We start from the raw sequence: 20,204 nt of genomic DNA on the forward strand, positions 1-20,204 counted from the left end.
GCATAAAATACAGAATTAACTTATTTACTATTTAAATATCAACTGTCTATGGGGTTAGGTAGCTAATTGAGTGTACTACGTGAATTCGAATGCCTGATAATGAAATATTATATTGTCGAACATTATAAATATGACTTCTATTTATAATGATTGACTAATGTTTGATTGTGTGACATTCAATTTCGCGTAGTATATTCTCTAAATTGTGCCATTGGGTCAGTTCAGACCGGGACGTGACGCGACGATCCCAAAGTGCGCGAGGCGCCGCGTCTGGCCACGTCGCGGTGTGAGCTGACCCAAGACTTTTTATTTTGGTACGGTACTTATATTAATTTTGTTAACATTTATTTCCAGCTGTTACCTCTTGTGTTATACGATTTTTTTCACTTGTAGTACTTTATTTTTGTAACGTTAATTTTTCTTCTCTTTACTTTGTTTAGTTTGTCGTATTTTTATTTTTAGCAATTTGTTCTTACGTTTTGTTATATCTTTACCTCACGCGTGCATAGCAACAAGAGTTAGAATCCATCTATTGACTTTGAAAGAGCACTAGATTTACTTATTGCGCAGACTAAATTGATTGTTGACATTCAAGTCAGCATTAACAGCTATCACAAAGTATGACAGCGCATGGTACTGCGATTACCTGATTAACTAACATCTTGATGTTGAATATCAACAAGATTTATTTCACATGTCAGTAAACCTACAACCCCTAGTGCTCAGCACATCAAGCATGAAACAGTACCCTTAGTACGATTTTATTTTACGTTCAACGAGGTCGTAACGAGAGCGCGTTCGGCGCTCTGATTGGCCAGCATGAATTAACCGACCAATAGTCGTAAAGCAAACTCGTACTAAGGGTACATGTCCTGGTTCCGTGCATAGTGGTGAGGAGCTATCCTCTGTCTCTTTTCTTCCTCTAGGTACTACACAGAATTGTAGGGTATTCTGTTTAATAATACAAAGGCGTTAATATGCTGTCATTTGAATCACGCACAAAGTAAAATTATTGTGTCGCAGCAAGGAGATCCTTGCAAGGAGATCCTTGCTGTGACATTGTATTTTACACCCCTTAGTTTTAAGTTAAGCTGGCGCCGTAAGAAAAATTTAAACAGGATACTGCACAATTTTGTCGCTCTAGAATTTTAGACTTTCCAAATCACTGTAACTATCACTTTAATGTACATTTTTAGTTTTTTTATTAGTTTTTTCAGTTTCCTTATTTTTAGTTAGGGGTGTAAGGGAGAAATTATGGTATAGTTTCTTCAAAATGTCAACCTCACCTGCACGTGGTGCACCCTGCTACTACCAACGAGGCTCTGACGACTCCGATACTATTAAAAAGCTGACAAAGTCCATAAAATTCTTGGATACAATAAACTACGAATTCAAAGATACGAAAAGCCTTCTTGAAAGGTAGATATGTATAATCGTAAAGTTTTCCTTAAAGAGGATTGCAAATAAATTCTTTAAATAGACTCATTAAATTCGCAATGCAAATTGTATAACTATATAAAAATATTAAAATAATATTTGAAACCGGAAAAATGTATTACTATCCCAAATAATTATTGAGATTTTTTTTAAGTTGATTTTTTTAATATTCACCTCTGTCGTGGGTGCGGATCCATAATAACAATTTGCGACTTACGCAAAGAATTTCTCCGAGTGGGAATCGAACCTGCTATACGTTGTAAGGCAGTCGGTTGCCCAGCAACCGTGCCAGCCGTATAAACAGTATTGAGATAAAGGACAACCATCAAGAAACTCATGTTGAATCAAATTTTAAAATTAATTTTAATGGATCTTCCTTTGTTCATTGCCATTCAATTAAAGTGAAAGTTTATGCTTCCATAAACATCATTTATCAATAACTGGCTGTAAACAACTATCAAGAAACTATACAAATATAATACGACACTTAATTAAAAATAGCCAATCATTGTTTTTCTTTAAATTTGCAATCCGCTTGCTGCTACTGAATCAAATTGATAAATCCGTCTCTATGTAGATGAACTTGGTTTCCCTACACATAATGTGGATGGGATGGTTTTCTCTAACTTTCAGCAATGAGTGGTTGCTTTCTTTGCCAGTACACGAGCTACTGGCTGGTACTGAATGAAGTTGGGAGGAAGTGTAACGGAGCAGGATTTTTTAAATATTCACTACAAGTACTTGTCTAAATGTCGTCTTGGGTTCAGCTAACAATCATTTATCAATAACCGGCTGTAACAGCTATCAAGAAACTACATAATTACAATAAGTCGTTAGATTAACGTACTATCCTCATCTGGTGAGAAGTCAACTTTTTAAATCTTTGTAATAATCAAAGATCTTTCTCTCGAAGCAATTTCAGTTGGACCCGGGTATGTCCTAAAACTGCGACCAGACACCGAGGGGTAGGCAGAAGCATTAACATTACATAATGTGAATGGGATGGTGTTTATTCATTTTAAGCAATGATACGTTGCTTTCTTTGCCAGTACACGAGCTACTGGCTGGTACTGATTCAAGTTGATATTCGATTATGTATTATCTGTCATTTCTAGACGTGTCTTAGTCCCGGTCGAACCCGGGTTCATCTTAAAACCGCGAACAGTAGCCGATGGCTATGATATTTCATCCCACTTTCCTAAAAATGGGTTGACAATGTAATATAGTCTACAGTGTGGGGCGATATTTTACGCGTGATTATCTAAAACTAAATTCATTCTTTAATATTTCTACTTTTTTCTCTATTTCTATTTATCTCAATGTTGTTTTGGAGTCAGATAACAATCATGTGTCAATAACTGGCTGTAAACAACTATCAAGAAACTATACAAATATAATACGACACTTAATTAAAAATAGCCAATCATTGTTTTTCTTTAAATTTGCAATCCGCTTGCTGCTACTGAATCAAATTGATAAATCCGTCTCTATGTAGATGAACTTGGTTTCCCTACACATAATGTGGATGGGATGGTTTTCTCTAACTTTCAGCAATGAGTGGTTGCTTTCTTTGCCAGTACACGAGCTACTGGCTGGTACTGAATGAAGTTGGGAGGAAGTGTAACGGAGCAGGATTTTTTAAATATTCACTACAAGTACTTGTCTAAATGTCGTCTTGGGTTCAGCTAACAATCATTTATCAATAACCGGCTGTAACAGCTATCAAGAAACTACATAATTACAATAAGTCGTTAGATTAACGTACTATCCTCATCTGGTGAGAAGTCAACTTTTTAAATCTTTGTAATAATCAAAGATCTTTCTCTCGAAGCAATTTCAGTTGGACCCGGGTATGTCCTAAAACTGCGACCAGACACCGAGGGGTAGGCAGAAGCATTAACATTACATAATGTGAATGGGATGGTGTTTATTCATTTTAAGCAATGATACGTTGCTTTCTTTGCCAGTACACGAGCTACTGGCTGGTACTGATTCAAGTTGATATTCGATTATGTATTATCTGTCATTTCTAGACGTGTCTTAGTCCCGGTCGAACCCGGGTTCATCTTAAAACCGCGAACAGTAGCCGATGGCTATGATATTTCATCCCACTTTCCTAAAAATGGGTTGACAATGTAATATAGTCTACAGTGTGGGGCGATATTTTACGCGTGATTATCTAAAACTAAATTCATTCTTTAATATTTCTACTTTTTTCTCTATTTCTATTTATCTCAATGTTGTTTTGGAGTCAGATAACAATCATGTGTCAATAACTGGCTGTAAACAACTATCAAGAAACTATACAAATATAATACGACACTTAATTAAAAATAGCCAATCATTGTTTTTCTTTAAATTTGCAATCCGCTTGCTGCTACTGAATCAAATTGATAAATCCGTCTCTATGTAGATGAACTTGGTTTCCCTACACATAATGTGGATGGGATGGTTTTCTCTAACTTTCAGCAATGAGTGGTTGCTTTCTTTGCCAGTACACGAGCTACTGGCTGGTACTGAATGAAGTTGGGAGGAAGTGTAACGGAGCAGGATTTTTTAAATATTCACTACAAGTACTTGTCTAAATGTCGTCTTGGGTTCAGCTAACAATCATTTATCAATAACCGGCTGTAACAGCTATCAAGAAACTACATAATTACAATAAGTCGTTAGATTAACGTACTATCCTCATCTGGTGAGAAGTCAACTTTTTAAATCTTTGTAATAATCAAAGATCTTTCTCTCGAAGCAATTTCAGTTGGACCCGGGTATGTCCTAAAACTGCGACCAGACACCGAGGGGTAGGCAGAAGCATTAACATTACATAATGTGAATGGGATGGTGTTTATTCATTTTAAGCAATGATACGTTGCTTTCTTTGCCAGTACACGAGCTACTGGCTGGTACTGATTCAAGTTGATATTCGATTATGTATTATCTGTCATTTCTAGACGTGTCTTAGTCCCGGTCGAACCCGGGTTCATCTTAAAACCGCGAACAGTAGCCGATGGCTATGATATTTCATCCCACTTTCCTAAAAATGGGTTGACAATGTAATATAGTCTACAGTGTGGGGCGATATTTTACGCGTGATTATCTAAAACTAAATTCATTCTTTAATATTTCTACTTTTTTCTCTATTTCTATTTATCTCAATGTTGTTTTGGAGTCAGATAACAATCATGTGTCAATAACTGGCTGTAAACAACTATCAAGAAACTATACAAATATAATACGACACTTAATTAAAAATAGCCAATCATTGTTTTTCTTTAAATTTGCAATCCGCTTGCTGCTACTGAATCAAATTGATAAATCCGTCTCTATGTAGATGAACTTGGTTTCCCTACACATAATGTGGATGGGATGGTTTTCTCTAACTTTCAGCAATGAGTGGTTGCTTTCTTTGCCAGTACACGAGCTACTGGCTGGTACTGAATGAAGTTGGGAGGAAGTGTAACGGAGCAGGATTTTTTAAATATTCACTACAAGTACTTGTCTAAATGTCGTCTTGGGTTCAGCTAACAATCATTTATCAATAACCGGCTGTAACAGCTATCAAGAAACTACATAATTACAATAAGTCGTTAGATTAACGTACTATCCTCATCTGGTGAGAAGTCAACTTTTTAAATCTTTGTAATAATCAAAGATCTTTCTCTCGAAGCAATTTCAGTTGGACCCGGGTATGTCCTAAAACTGCGACCAGACACCGAGGGGTAGGCAGAAGCATTAACATTACATAATGTGAATGGGATGGTGTTTATTCATTTTAAGCAATGATACGTTGCTTTCTTTGCCAGTACACGAGCTACTGGCTGGTACTGATTCAAGTTGATATTCGATTATGTATTATCTGTCATTTCTAGACGTGTCTTAGTCCCGGTCGAACCCGGGTTCATCTTAAAACCGCGAACAGTAGCCGATGGCTATGATATTTCATCCCACTTTCCTAAAAATGGGTTGACAATGTAATATAGTCTACAGTGTGGGGCGATATTTTACGCGTGATTATCTAAAACTAAATTCATTCTTTAATATTTCTACTTTTTTCTCTATTTCTATTTATCTCAATGTTGTTTTGGAGTCAGATAACAATCATGTGTCAATAACTGGCTGTAAACAACTATCAAGAAACTATACAAATATAATACGACACTTAATTAAAAATAGCCAATCATTGTTTTTCTTTAAATTTGCAATCCGCTTGCTGCTACTGAATCAAATTGATAAATCCGTCTCTATGTAGATGAACTTGGTTTCCCTACACATAATGTGGATGGGATGGTTTTCTCTAACTTTCAGCAATGAGTGGTTGCTTTCTTTGCCAGTACACGAGCTACTGGCTGGTACTGAATGAAGTTGGGAGGAAGTGTAACGGAGCAGGATTTTTTAAATATTCACTACAAGTACTTGTCTAAATGTCGTCTTGGGTTCAGCTAACAATCATTTATCAATAACCGGCTGTAACAGCTATCAAGAAACTACATAATTACAATAAGTCGTTAGATTAACGTACTATCCTCATCTGGTGAGAAGTCAACTTTTTAAATCTTTGTAATAATCAAAGATCTTTCTCTCGAAGCAATTTCAGTTGGACCCGGGTATGTCCTAAAACTGCGACCAGACACCGAGGGGTAGGCAGAAGCATTAACATTACATAATGTGAATGGGATGGTGTTTATTCATTTTAAGCAATGATACGTTGCTTTCTTTGCCAGTACACGAGCTACTGGCTGGTACTGATTCAAGTTGATATTCGATTATGTATTATCTGTCATTTCTAGACGTGTCTTAGTCCCGGTCGAACCCGGGTTCATCTTAAAACCGCGAACAGTAGCCGATGGCTATGATATTTCATCCCACTTTCCTAAAAATGGGTTGACAATGTAATATAGTCTACAGTGTGGGGCGATATTTTACGCGTGATTATCTAAAACTAAATTCATTCTTTAATATTTCTACTTTTTTCTCTATTTCTATTTATCTCAATGTTGTTTTGGAGTCAGATAACAATCATGTGTCAATAACTGGCTGTAAACAACTATCAAGAAACTATACAAATATAATACGACACTTAATTAAAAATAGCCAATCATTGTTTTTCTTTAAATTTGCAATCCGCTTGCTGCTACTGAATCAAATTGATAAATCCGTCTCTATGTAGATGAACTTGGTTTCCCTACACATAATGTGGATGGGATGGTTTTCTCTAACTTTCAGCAATGAGTGGTTGCTTTCTTTGCCAGTACACGAGCTACTGGCTGGTACTGAATGAAGTTGGGAGGAAGTGTAACGGAGCAGGATTTTTTAAATATTCACTACAAGTACTTGTCTAAATGTCGTCTTGGGTTCAGCTAACAATCATTTATCAATAACCGGCTGTAACAGCTATCAAGAAACTACATAATTACAATAAGTCGTTAGATTAACGTACTATCCTCATCTGGTGAGAAGTCAACTTTTTAAATCTTTGTAATAATCAAAGATCTTTCTCTCGAAGCAATTTCAGTTGGACCCGGGTATGTCCTAAAACTGCGACCAGACACCGAGGGGTAGGCAGAAGCATTAACATTACATAATGTGAATGGGATGGTGTTTATTCATTTTAAGCAATGATACGTTGCTTTCTTTGCCAGTACACGAGCTACTGGCTGGTACTGATTCAAGTTGATATTCGATTATGTATTATCTGTCATTTCTAGACGTGTCTTAGTCCCGGTCGAACCCGGGTTCATCTTAAAACCGCGAACAGTAGCCGATGGCTATGATATTTCATCCCACTTTCCTAAAAATGGGTTGACAATGTAATATAGTCTACAGTGTGGGGCGATATTTTACGCGTGATTATCTAAAACTAAATTCATTCTTTAATATTTCTACTTTTTTCTCTATTTCTATTTATCTCAATGTTGTTTTGGAGTCAGATAACAATCATGTGTCAATAACTGGCTGTAAACAACTATCAAGAAACTATACAAATATAATACGACACTTAATTAAAAATAGCCAATCATTGTTTTTCTTTAAATTTGCAATCCGCTTGCTGCTACTGAATCAAATTGATAAATCCGTCTCTATGTAGATGAACTTGGTTTCCCTACACATAATGTGGATGGGATGGTTTTCTCTAACTTTCAGCAATGAGTGGTTGCTTTCTTTGCCAGTACACGAGCTACTGGCTGGTACTGAATGAAGTTGGGAGGAAGTGTAACGGAGCAGGATTTTTTAAATATTCACTACAAGTACTTGTCTAAATGTCGTCTTGGGTTCAGCTAACAATCATTTATCAATAACCGGCTGTAACAGCTATCAAGAAACTACATAATTACAATAAGTCGTTAGATTAACGTACTATCCTCATCTGGTGAGAAGTCAACTTTTTAAATCTTTGTAATAATCAAAGATCTTTCTCTCGAAGCAATTTCAGTTGGACCCGGGTATGTCCTAAAACTGCGACCAGACACCGAGGGGTAGGCAGAAGCATTAACATTACATAATGTGAATGGGATGGTGTTTATTCATTTTAAGCAATGATACGTTGCTTTCTTTGCCAGTACACGAGCTACTGGCTGGTACTGATTCAAGTTGATATTCGATTATGTATTATCTGTCATTTCTAGACGTGTCTTAGTCCCGGTCGAACCCGGGTTCATCTTAAAACCGCGAACAGTAGCCGATGGCTATGATATTTCATCCCACTTTCCTAAAAATGGGTTGACAATGTAATATAGTCTACAGTGTGGGGCGATATTTTACGCGTGATTATCTAAAACTAAATTCATTCTTTAATATTTCTACTTTTTTCTCTATTTCTATTTATCTCAATGTTGTTTTGGAGTCAGATAACAATCATGTGTCAATAACTGGCTGTAAACAACTATCAAGAAACTATACAAATATAATACGACACTTAATTAAAAATAGCCAATCATTGTTTTTCTTTAAATTTGCAATCCGCTTGCTGCTACTGAATCAAATTGATAAATCCGTCTCTATGTAGATGAACTTGGTTTCCCTACACATAATGTGGATGGGATGGTTTTCTCTAACTTTCAGCAATGAGTGGTTGCTTTCTTTGCCAGTACACGAGCTACTGGCTGGTACTGAATGAAGTTGGGAGGAAGTGTAACGGAGCAGGATTTTTTAAATATTCACTACAAGTACTTGTCTAAATGTCGTCTTGGGTTCAGCTAACAATCATTTATCAATAACCGGCTGTAACAGCTATCAAGAAACTACATAATTACAATAAGTCGTTAGATTAACGTACTATCCTCATCTGGTGAGAAGTCAACTTTTTAAATCTTTGTAATAATCAAAGATCTTTCTCTCGAAGCAATTTCAGTTGGACCCGGGTATGTCCTAAAACTGCGACCAGACACCGAGGGGTAGGCAGAAGCATTAACATTACATAATGTGAATGGGATGGTGTTTATTCATTTTAAGCAATGATACGTTGCTTTCTTTGCCAGTACACGAGCTACTGGCTGGTACTGATTCAAGTTGATATTCGATTATGTATTATCTGTCATTTCTAGACGTGTCTTAGTCCCGGTCGAACCCGGGTTCATCTTAAAACCGCGAACAGTAGCCGATGGCTATGATATTTCATCCCACTTTCCTAAAAATGGGTTGACAATGTAATATAGTCTACAGTGTGGGGCGATATTTTACGCGTGATTATCTAAAACTAAATTCATTCTTTAATATTTCTACTTTTTTCTCTATTTCTATTTATCTCAATGTTGTTTTGGAGTCAGATAACAATCATGTGTCAATAACTGGCTGTAAACAACTATCAAGAAACTATACAAATATAATACGACACTTAATTAAAAATAGCCAATCATTGTTTTTCTTTAAATTTGCAATCCGCTTGCTGCTACTGAATCAAATTGATAAATCCGTCTCTATGTAGATGAACTTGGTTTCCCTACACATAATGTGGATGGGATGGTTTTCTCTAACTTTCAGCAATGAGTGGTTGCTTTCTTTGCCAGTACACGAGCTACTGGCTGGTACTGAATGAAGTTGGGAGGAAGTGTAACGGAGCAGGATTTTTTAAATATTCACTACAAGTACTTGTCTAAATGTCGTCTTGGGTTCAGCTAACAATCATTTATCAATAACCGGCTGTAACAGCTATCAAGAAACTACATAATTACAATAAGTCGTTAGATTAACGTACTATCCTCATCTGGTGAGAAGTCAACTTTTTAAATCTTTGTAATAATCAAAGATCTTTCTCTCGAAGCAATTTCAGTTGGACCCGGGTATGTCCTAAAACTGCGACCAGACACCGAGGGGTAGGCAGAAGCATTAACATTACATAATGTGAATGGGATGGTGTTTATTCATTTTAAGCAATGATACGTTGCTTTCTTTGCCAGTACACGAGCTACTGGCTGGTACTGATTCAAGTTGATATTCGATTATGTATTATCTGTCATTTCTAGACGTGTCTTAGTCCCGGTCGAACCCGGGTTCATCTTAAAACCGCGAACAGTAGCCGATGGCTATGATATTTCATCCCACTTTCCTAAAAATGGGTTGACAATGTAATATAGTCTACAGTGTGGGGCGATATTTTACGCGTGATTATCTAAAACTAAATTCATTCTTTAATATTTCTACTTTTTTCTCTATTTCTATTTATCTCAATGTTGTTTTGGAGTCAGATAACAATCATGTGTCAATAACTGGCTGTAAACAACTATCAAGAAACTATACAAATATAATACGACACTTAATTAAAAATAGCCAATCATTGTTTTTCTTTAAATTTGCAATCCGCTTGCTGCTACTGAATCAAATTGATAAATCCGTCTCTATGTAGATGAACTTGGTTTCCCTACACATAATGTGGATGGGATGGTTTTCTCTAACTTTCAGCAATGAGTGGTTGCTTTCTTTGCCAGTACACGAGCTACTGGCTGGTACTGAATGAAGTTGGGAGGAAGTGTAACGGAGCAGGATTTTTTAAATATTCACTACAAGTACTTGTCTAAATGTCGTCTTGGGTTCAGCTAACAATCATTTATCAATAACCGGCTGTAACAGCTATCAAGAAACTACATAATTACAATAAGTCGTTAGATTAACGTACTATCCTCATCTGGTGAGAAGTCAACTTTTTAAATCTTTGTAATAATCAAAGATCTTTCTCTCGAAGCAATTTCAGTTGGACCCGGGTATGTCCTAAAACTGCGACCAGACACCGAGGGGTAGGCAGAAGCATTAACATTACATAATGTGAATGGGATGGTGTTTATTCATTTTAAGCAATGATACGTTGCTTTCTTTGCCAGTACACGAGCTACTGGCTGGTACTGATTCAAGTTGATATTCGATTATGTATTATCTGTCATTTCTAGACGTGTCTTAGTCCCGGTCGAACCCGGGTTCATCTTAAAACCGCGAACAGTAGCCGATGGCTATGATATTTCATCCCACTTTCCTAAAAATGGGTTGACAATGTAATATAGTCTACAGTGTGGGGCGATATTTTACGCGTGATTATCTAAAACTAAATTCATTCTTTAATATTTCTACTTTTTTCTCTATTTCTATTTATCTCAATGTTGTTTTGGAGTCAGATAACAATCATGTGTCAATAACTGGCTGTAAACAACTATCAAGAAACTATACAAATATAATACGACACTTAATTAAAAATAGCCAATCATTGTTTTTCTTTAAATTTGCAATCCGCTTGCTGCTACTGAATCAAATTGATAAATCCGTCTCTATGTAGATGAACTTGGTTTCCCTACACATAATGTGGATGGGATGGTTTTCTCTAACTTTCAGCAATGAGTGGTTGCTTTCTTTGCCAGTACACGAGCTACTGGCTGGTACTGAATGAAGTTGGGAGGAAGTGTAACGGAGCAGGATTTTTTAAATATTCACTACAAGTACTTGTCTAAATGTCGTCTTGGGTTCAGCTAACAATCATTTATCAATAACCGGCTGTAACAGCTATCAAGAAACTACATAATTACAATAAGTCGTTAGATTAACGTACTATCCTCATCTGGTGAGAAGTCAACTTTTTAAATCTTTGTAATAATCAAAGATCTTTCTCTCGAAGCAATTTCAGTTGGACCCGGGTATGTCCTAAAACTGCGACCAGACACCGAGGGGTAGGCAGAAGCATTAACATTACATAATGTGAATGGGATGGTGTTTATTCATTTTAAGCAATGATACGTTGCTTTCTTTGCCAGTACACGAGCTACTGGCTGGTACTGATTCAAGTTGATATTCGATTATGTATTATCTGTCATTTCTAGACGTGTCTTAGTCCCGGTCGAACCCGGGTTCATCTTAAAACCGCGAACAGTAGCCGATGGCTATGATATTTCATCCCACTTTCCTAAAAATGGGTTGACAATGTAATATAGTCTACAGTGTGGGGCGATATTTTACGCGTGATTATCTAAAACTAAATTCATTCTTTAATATTTCTACTTTTTTCTCTATTTCTATTTATCTCAATGTTGTTTTGGAGTCAGATAACAATCATGTGTCAATAACTGGCTGTAAACAACTATCAAGAAACTATACAAATATAATACGACACTTAATTAAAAATAGCCAATCATTGTTTTTCTTTAAATTTGCAATCCGCTTGCTGCTACTGAATCAAATTGATAAATCCGTCTCTATGTAGATGAACTTGGTTTCCCTACACATAATGTGGATGGGATGGTTTTCTCTAACTTTCAGCAATGAGTGGTTGCTTTCTTTGCCAGTACACGAGCTACTGGCTGGTACTGAATGAAGTTGGGAGGAAGTGTAACGGAGCAGGATTTTTTAAATATTCACTACAAGTACTTGTCTAAATGTCGTCTTGGGTTCAGCTAACAATCATTTATCAATAACCGGCTGTAACAGCTATCAAGAAACTACATAATTACAATAAGTCGTTAGATTAACGTACTATCCTCATCTGGTGAGAAGTCAACTTTTTAAATCTTTGTAATAATCAAAGATCTTTCTCTCGAAGCAATTTCAGTTGGACCCGGGTATGTCCTAAAACTGCGACCAGACACCGAGGGGTAGGCAGAAGCATTAACATTACATAATGTGAATGGGATGGTGTTTATTCATTTTAAGCAATGATACGTTGCTTTCTTTGCCAGTACACGAGCTACTGGCTGGTACTGATTCAAGTTGATATTCGATTATGTATTATCTGTCATTTCTAGACGTGTCTTAGTCCCGGTCGAACCCGGGTTCATCTTAAAACCGCGAACAGTAGCCGATGGCTATGATATTTCATCCCACTTTCCTAAAAATGGGTTGACAATGTAATATAGTCTACAGTGTGGGGCGATATTTTACGCGTGATTATCTAAAACTAAATTCATTCTTTAATATTTCTACTTTTTTCTCTATTTCTATTTATCTCAATGTTGTTTTGGAGTCAGATAACAATCATGTGTCAATAACTGGCTGTAAACAACTATCAAGAAACTATACAAATATAATACGACACTTAATTAAAAATAGCCAATCATTGTTTTTCTTTAAATTTGCAATCCGCTTGCTGCTACTGAATCAAATTGATAAATCCGTCTCTATGTAGATGAACTTGGTTTCCCTACACATAATGTGGATGGGATGGTTTTCTCTAACTTTCAGCAATGAGTGGTTGCTTTCTTTGCCAGTACACGAGCTACTGGCTGGTACTGAATGAAGTTGGGAGGAAGTGTAACGGAGCAGGATTTTTTAAATATTCACTACAAGTACTTGTCTAAATGTCGTCTTGGGTTCAGCTAACAATCATTTATCAATAACCGGCTGTAACAGCTATCAAGAAACTACATAATTACAATAAGTCGTTAGATTAACGTACTATCCTCATCTGGTGAGAAGTCAACTTTTTAAATCTTTGTAATAATCAAAGATCTTTCTCTCGAAGCAATTTCAGTTGGACCCGGGTATGTCCTAAAACTGCGACCAGACACCGAGGGGTAGGCAGAAGCATTAACATTACATAATGTGAATGGGATGGTGTTTATTCATTTTAAGCAATGATACGTTGCTTTCTTTGCCAGTACACGAGCTACTGGCTGGTACTGATTCAAGTTGATATTCGATTATGTATTATCTGTCATTTCTAGACGTGTCTTAGTCCCGGTCGAACCCGGGTTCATCTTAAAACCGCGAACAGTAGCCGATGGCTATGATATTTCATCCCACTTTCCTAAAAATGGGTTGACAATGTAATATAGTCTACAGTGTGGGGCGATATTTTACGCGTGATTATCTAAAACTAAATTCATTCTTTAATATTTCTACTTTTTTCTCTATTTCTATTTATCTCAATGTTGTTTTGGAGTCAGATAACAATCATGTGTCAATAACTGGCTGTAAACAACTATCAAGAAACTATACAAATATAATACGACACTTAATTAAAAATAGCCAATCATTGTTTTTCTTTAAATTTGCAATCCGCTTGCTGCTACTGAATCAAATTGATAAATCCGTCTCTATGTAGATGAACTTGGTTTCCCTACACATAATGTGGATGGGATGGTTTTCTCTAACTTTCAGCAATGAGTGGTTGCTTTCTTTGCCAGTACACGAGCTACTGGCTGGTACTGAATGAAGTTGGGAGGAAGTGTAACGGAGCAGGATTTTTTAAATATTCACTACAAGTACTTGTCTAAATGTCGTCTTGGGTTCAGCTAACAATCATTTATCAATAACCGGCTGTAACAGCTATCAAGAAACTACATAATTACAATAAGTCGTTAGATTAACGTACTATCCTCATCTGGTGAGAAGTCAACTTTTTAAATCTTTGTAATAATCAAAGATCTTTCTCTCGAAGCAATTTCAGTTGGACCCGGGTATGTCCTAAAACTGCGACCAGACACCGAGGGGTAGGCAGAAGCATTAACATTACATAATGTGAATGGGATGGTGTTTATTCATTTTAAGCAATGATACGTTGCTTTCTTTGCCAGTACACGAGCTACTGGCTGGTACTGATTCAAGTTGATATTCGATTATGTATTATCTGTCATTTCTAGACGTGTCTTAGTCCCGGTCGAACCCGGGTTCATCTTAAAACCGCGAACAGTAGCCGATGGCTATGATATTTCATCCCACTTTCCTAAAAATGGGTTGACAATGTAATATAGTCTACAGTGTGGGGCGATATTTTACGCGTGATTATCTAAAACTAAATTCATTCTTTAATATTTCTACTTTTTTCTCTATTTCTATTTATCTCAATGTTGTTTTGGAGTCAGATAACAATCATGTGTCAATAACTGGCTGTAAACAACTATCAAGAAACTATACAAATATAATACGACACTTAATTAAAAATAGCCAATCATTGTTTTTCTTTAAATTTGCAATCCGCTTGCTGCTACTGAATCAAATTGATAAATCCGTCTCTATGTAGATGAACTTGGTTTCCCTACACATAATGTGGATGGGATGGTTTTCTCTAACTTTCAGCAATGAGTGGTTGCTTTCTTTGCCAGTACACGAGCTACTGGCTGGTACTGAATGAAGTTGGGAGGAAGTGTAACGGAGCAGGATTTTTAAATATTCACTACAAGTACTTGTCTAAATGTCGTCTTGGGTTCAGCTAACAATCATTTATCAATAACCGGCTGTAACAGCTATCAAGAAACTACATAATTACAATAAGTCGTTAGATTAACGTACTATCCTCATCTGGTGAGAAGTCAACTTTTTAAATCTTTGTAATAATCAAAGATCTTTCTCTCGAAGCAATTTCAGTTGGACCCGGGTATGTCCTAAAACTGCGACCAGACACCGAGGGGTAGGCAGAAGCATTAACATTACATAATGTGAATGGGATGGTGTTTATTCATTTTAAGCAATGATACGTTGCTTTCTTTGCCAGTACACGAGCTACTGGCTGGTACTGATTCAAGTTGATATTCGATTATGTATTATCTGTCATTTCTAGACGTGTCTTAGTCCCGGTCGAACCCGGGTTCATCTTAAAACCGCGAACAGTAGCCGATGGCTATGATATTTCATCCCACTTTCCTAAAAATGGGTTGACAATGTAATATAGTCTACAGTGTGGGGCGATATTTTACGCGTGATTATCTAAAACTAAATTCATTCTTTAATATTTCTACTTTTTTCTCTATTTCTATTTATCTCAATGTTGTTTTGGAGTCAGATAACAATCATGTGTCAATAACTGGCTGTAAACAACTATCAAGAAACTATACAAATATAATACGACACTTAATTAAAAATAGCCAATCATTGTTTTTCTTTAAATTTGCAATCCGCTTGCTGCTACTGAATCAAATTGATAAATCCGTCTCTATGTAGATGAACTTGGTTTCCCTACACATAATGTGGATGGGATGGTTTTCTCTAACTTTCAGCAATGAGTGGTTGCTTTCTTTGCCAGTACACGAGCTACTGGCTGGTACTGAATGAAGTTGGGAGGAAGTGTAACGGAGCAGGATTTTTTAAATATTCACTACAAGTACTTGTCTAAATGTCGTCTTGGGTTCAGCTAACAATCATTTATCAATAACCGGCTGTAACAGCTATCAAGAAACTACATAATTACAATAAGTCGTTAGATTAACGTACTATCCTCATCTGGTGAGAAGTCAACTTTTTAAATCTTTGTAATAATCAAAGATCTTTCTCTCGAAGCAATTTCAGTTGGACCCGGGTATGTCCTAAAACTGCGACCAGACACCGAGGGGTAGGCAGAAGCATTAACATTACATAATGTGAATGGGATGGTGTTTATTCATTTTAAGCAATGATACGTTGCTTTCTTTGCCAGTACACGAGCTACTGGCTGGTACTGATTCAAGTTGATATTCGATTATGTATTATCTGTCATTTCTAGACGTGTCTTAGTCCCGGTCGAACCCGGGTTCATCTTAAAACCGCGAACAGTAGCCGATGGCTATGATATTTCATCCCACTTTCCTAAAAATGGGTTGACAATGTAATATAGTCTACAGTGTGGGGCGATATTTTACGCGTGATTATCTAAAACTAAATTCATTCTTTAATATTTCTACTTTTTTCTCTATTTCTATTTATCTCAATGTTGTTTTGGAGTCAGATAACAATCATGTGTCAATAACTGGCTGTAAACAACTATCAAGAAACTATACAAATATAATACGACACTTAATTAAAAATAGCCAATCATTGTTTTTCTTTAAATTTGCAATCCGCTTGCTGCTACTGAATCAAATTGATAAATCCGTCTCTATGTAGATGAACTTGGTTTCCCTACACATAATGTGGATGGGATGGTTTTCTCTAACTTTCAGCAATGAGTGGTTGCTTTCTTTGCCAGTACACGAGCTACTGGCTGGTACTGAATGAAGTTGGGAGGAAGTGTAACGGAGCAGGATTTTTTAAATATTCACTACAAGTACTTGTCTAAATGTCGTCTTGGGTTCAGCTAACAATCATTTATCAATAACCGGCTGTAACAGCTATCAAGAAACTACATAATTACAATAAGTCGTTAGATTAACGTACTATCCTCATCTGGTGAGAAGTCAACTTTTTAAATCTTTGTAATAATCAAAGATCTTTCTCTCGAAGCAATTTCAGTTGGACCCGGGTATGTCCTAAAACTGCGACCAGACACCGAGGGGTAGGCAGAAGCATTAACATTACATAATGTGAATGGGATGGTGTTTATTCATTTTAAGCAATGATACGTTGCTTTCTTTGCCAGTACACGAGCTACTGGCTGGTACTGATTCAAGTTGATATTCGATTATGTATTATCTGTCATTTCTAGACGTGTCTTAGTCCCGGTCGAACCCGGGTTCATCTTAAAACCGCGAACAGTAGCCGATGGCTATGATATTTCATCCCACTTTCCTAAAAATGGGTTGACAATGTAATATAGTCTACAGTGTGGGGCGATATTTTACGCGTGATTATCTAAAACTAAATTCATTCTTTAATATTTCTACTTTTTTCTCTATTTCTATTTATCTCAATGTTGTTTTGGAGTCAGATAACAATCATGTGTCAATAACTGGCTGTAAACAACTATCAAGAAACTATACAAATATAATACGACACTTAATTAAAAATAGCCAATCATTGTTTTTCTTTAAATTTGCAATCCGCTTGCTGCTACTGAATCAAATTGATAAATCCGTCTCTATGTAGATGAACTTGGTTTCCCTACACATAATGTGGATGGGATGGTTTTCTCTAACTTTCAGCAATGAGTGGTTGCTTTCTTTGCCAGTACACGAGCTACTGGCTGGTACTGAATGAAGTTGGGAGGAAGTGTAACGGAGCAGGATTTTTTAAATATTCACTACAAGTACTTGTCTAAATGTCGTCTTGGGTTCAGCTAACAATCATTTATCAATAACCGGCTGTAACAGCTATCAAGAAACTACATAATTACAATAAGTCGTTAGATTAACGTACTATCCTCATCTGGTGAGAAGTCAACTTTTTAAATCTTTGTAATAATCAAAGATCTTTCTCTCGAAGCAATTTCAGTTGGACCCGGGTATGTCCTAAAACTGCGACCAGACACCGAGGGGTAGGCAGAAGCATTAACATTACATAATGTGAATGGGATGGTGTTTATTCATTTTAAGCAATGATACGTTGCTTTCTTTGCCAGTACACGAGCTACTGGCTGGTACTGATTCAAGTTGATATTCGATTATGTATTATCTGTCATTTCTAGACGTGTCTTAGTCCCGGTCGAACCCGGGTTCATCTTAAAACCGCGAACAGTAGCCGATGGCTATGATATTTCATCCCACTTTCCTAAAAATGGGTTGACAATGTAATATAGTCTACAGTGTGGGGCGATATTTTACGCGTGATTATCTAAAACTAAATTCATTCTTTAATATTTCTACTTTTTTCTCTATTTCTATTTATCTCAATGTTGTTTTGGAGTCAGATAACAATCATGTGTCAATAACTGGCTGTAAACAACTATCAAGAAACTATACAAATATAATACGACACTTAATTAAAAATAGCCAATCATTGTTTTTCTTTAAATTTGCAATCCGCTTGCTGCTACTGAATCAAATTGATAAATCCGTCTCTATGTAGATGAACTTGGTTTCCCTACACATAATGTGGATGGGATGGTTTTCTCTAACTTTCAGCAATGAGTGGTTGCTTTCTTTGCCAGTACACGAGCTACTGGCTGGTACTGAATGAAGTTGGGAGGAAGTGTAACGGAGCAGGATTTTTTAAATATTCACTACAAGTACTTGTCTAAATGTCGTCTTGGGTTCAGCTAACAATCATTTATCAATAACCGGCTGTAACAGCTATCAAGAAACTACATAATTACAATAAGTCGTTAGATTAACGTACTATCCTCATCTGGTGAGAAGTCAACTTTTTAAATCTTTGTAATAATCAAAGATCTTTCTCTCGAAGCAATTTCAGTTGGACCCGGGTATGTCCTAAAACTGCGACCAGACACCGAGGGGTAGGCAGAAGCATTAACATTACATAATGTGAATGGGATGGTGTTTATTCATTTTAAGCAATGATACGTTGCTTTCTTTGCCAGTACACGAGCTACTGGCTGGTACTGATTCAAGTTGATATTCGATTATGTATTATCTGTCATTTCTAGACGTGTCTTAGTCCCGGTCGAACCCGGGTTCATCTTAAAACCGCGAACAGTAGCCGATGGCTATGATATTTCATCCCACTTTCCTAAAAATGGGTTGACAATGTAATATAGTCTACAGTGTGGGGCGATATTTTACGCGTGATTATCTAAAACTAAATTCATTCTTTAATATTTCTACTTTTTTCTCTATTTCTATTTATCTCAATGTTGTTTTGGAGTCAGATAACAATCATGTGTCAATAACTGGCTGTAAACAACTATCAAGAAACTATACAAATATAATACGACACTTAATTAAAAATAGCCAATCATTGTTTTTCTTTAAATTTGCAATCCGCTTGCTGCTACTGAATCAAATTGATAAATCCGTCTCTATGTAGATGAACTTGGTTTCCCTACACATAATGTGGATGGGATGGTTTTCTCTAACTTTCAGCAATGAGTGGTTGCTTTCTTTGCCAGTACACGAGCTACTGGCTGGTACTGAATGAAGTTGGGAGGAAGTGTAACGGAGCAGGATTTTTTAAATATTCACTACAAGTACTTGTCTAAATGTCGTCTTGGGTTCAGCTAACAATCATTTATCAATAACCGGCTGTAACAGCTATCAAGAAACTACATAATTACAATAAGTCGTTAGATTAACGTACTATCCTCATCTGGTGAGAAGTCAACTTTTTAAATCTTTGTAATAATCAAAGATCTTTCTCTCGAAGCAATTTCAGTTGGACCCGGGTATGTCCTAAAACTGCGACCAGACACCGAGGGGTAGGCAGAAGCATTAACATTACATAATGTGAATGGGATGGTGTTTATTCATTTTAAGCAATGATACGTTGCTTTCTTTGCCAGTACACGAGCTACTGGCTGGTACTGATTCAAGTTGATATTCGATTATGTATTATCTGTCATTTCTAGACGTGTCTTAGTCCCGGTCGAACCCGGGTTCATCTTAAAACCGCGAACAGTAGCCGATGGCTATGATATTTCATCCCACTTTCCTAAAAATGGGTTGACAATGTAATATAGTCTACAGTGTGGGGCGATATTTTACGCGTGATTATCTAAAACTAAATTCATTCTTTAATATTTCTACTTTTTTCTCTATTTCTATTTATCTCAATGTTGT

Source organism: Spodoptera frugiperda, chromosome 25 (genome assembly GCF_023101765.2).
Source record: "Spodoptera frugiperda isolate SF20-4 chromosome 25, AGI-APGP_CSIRO_Sfru_2.0, whole genome shotgun sequence".
NCBI classification, from domain to species: Eukaryota; Metazoa; Arthropoda; class Insecta; order Lepidoptera; family Noctuidae; genus Spodoptera; species Spodoptera frugiperda.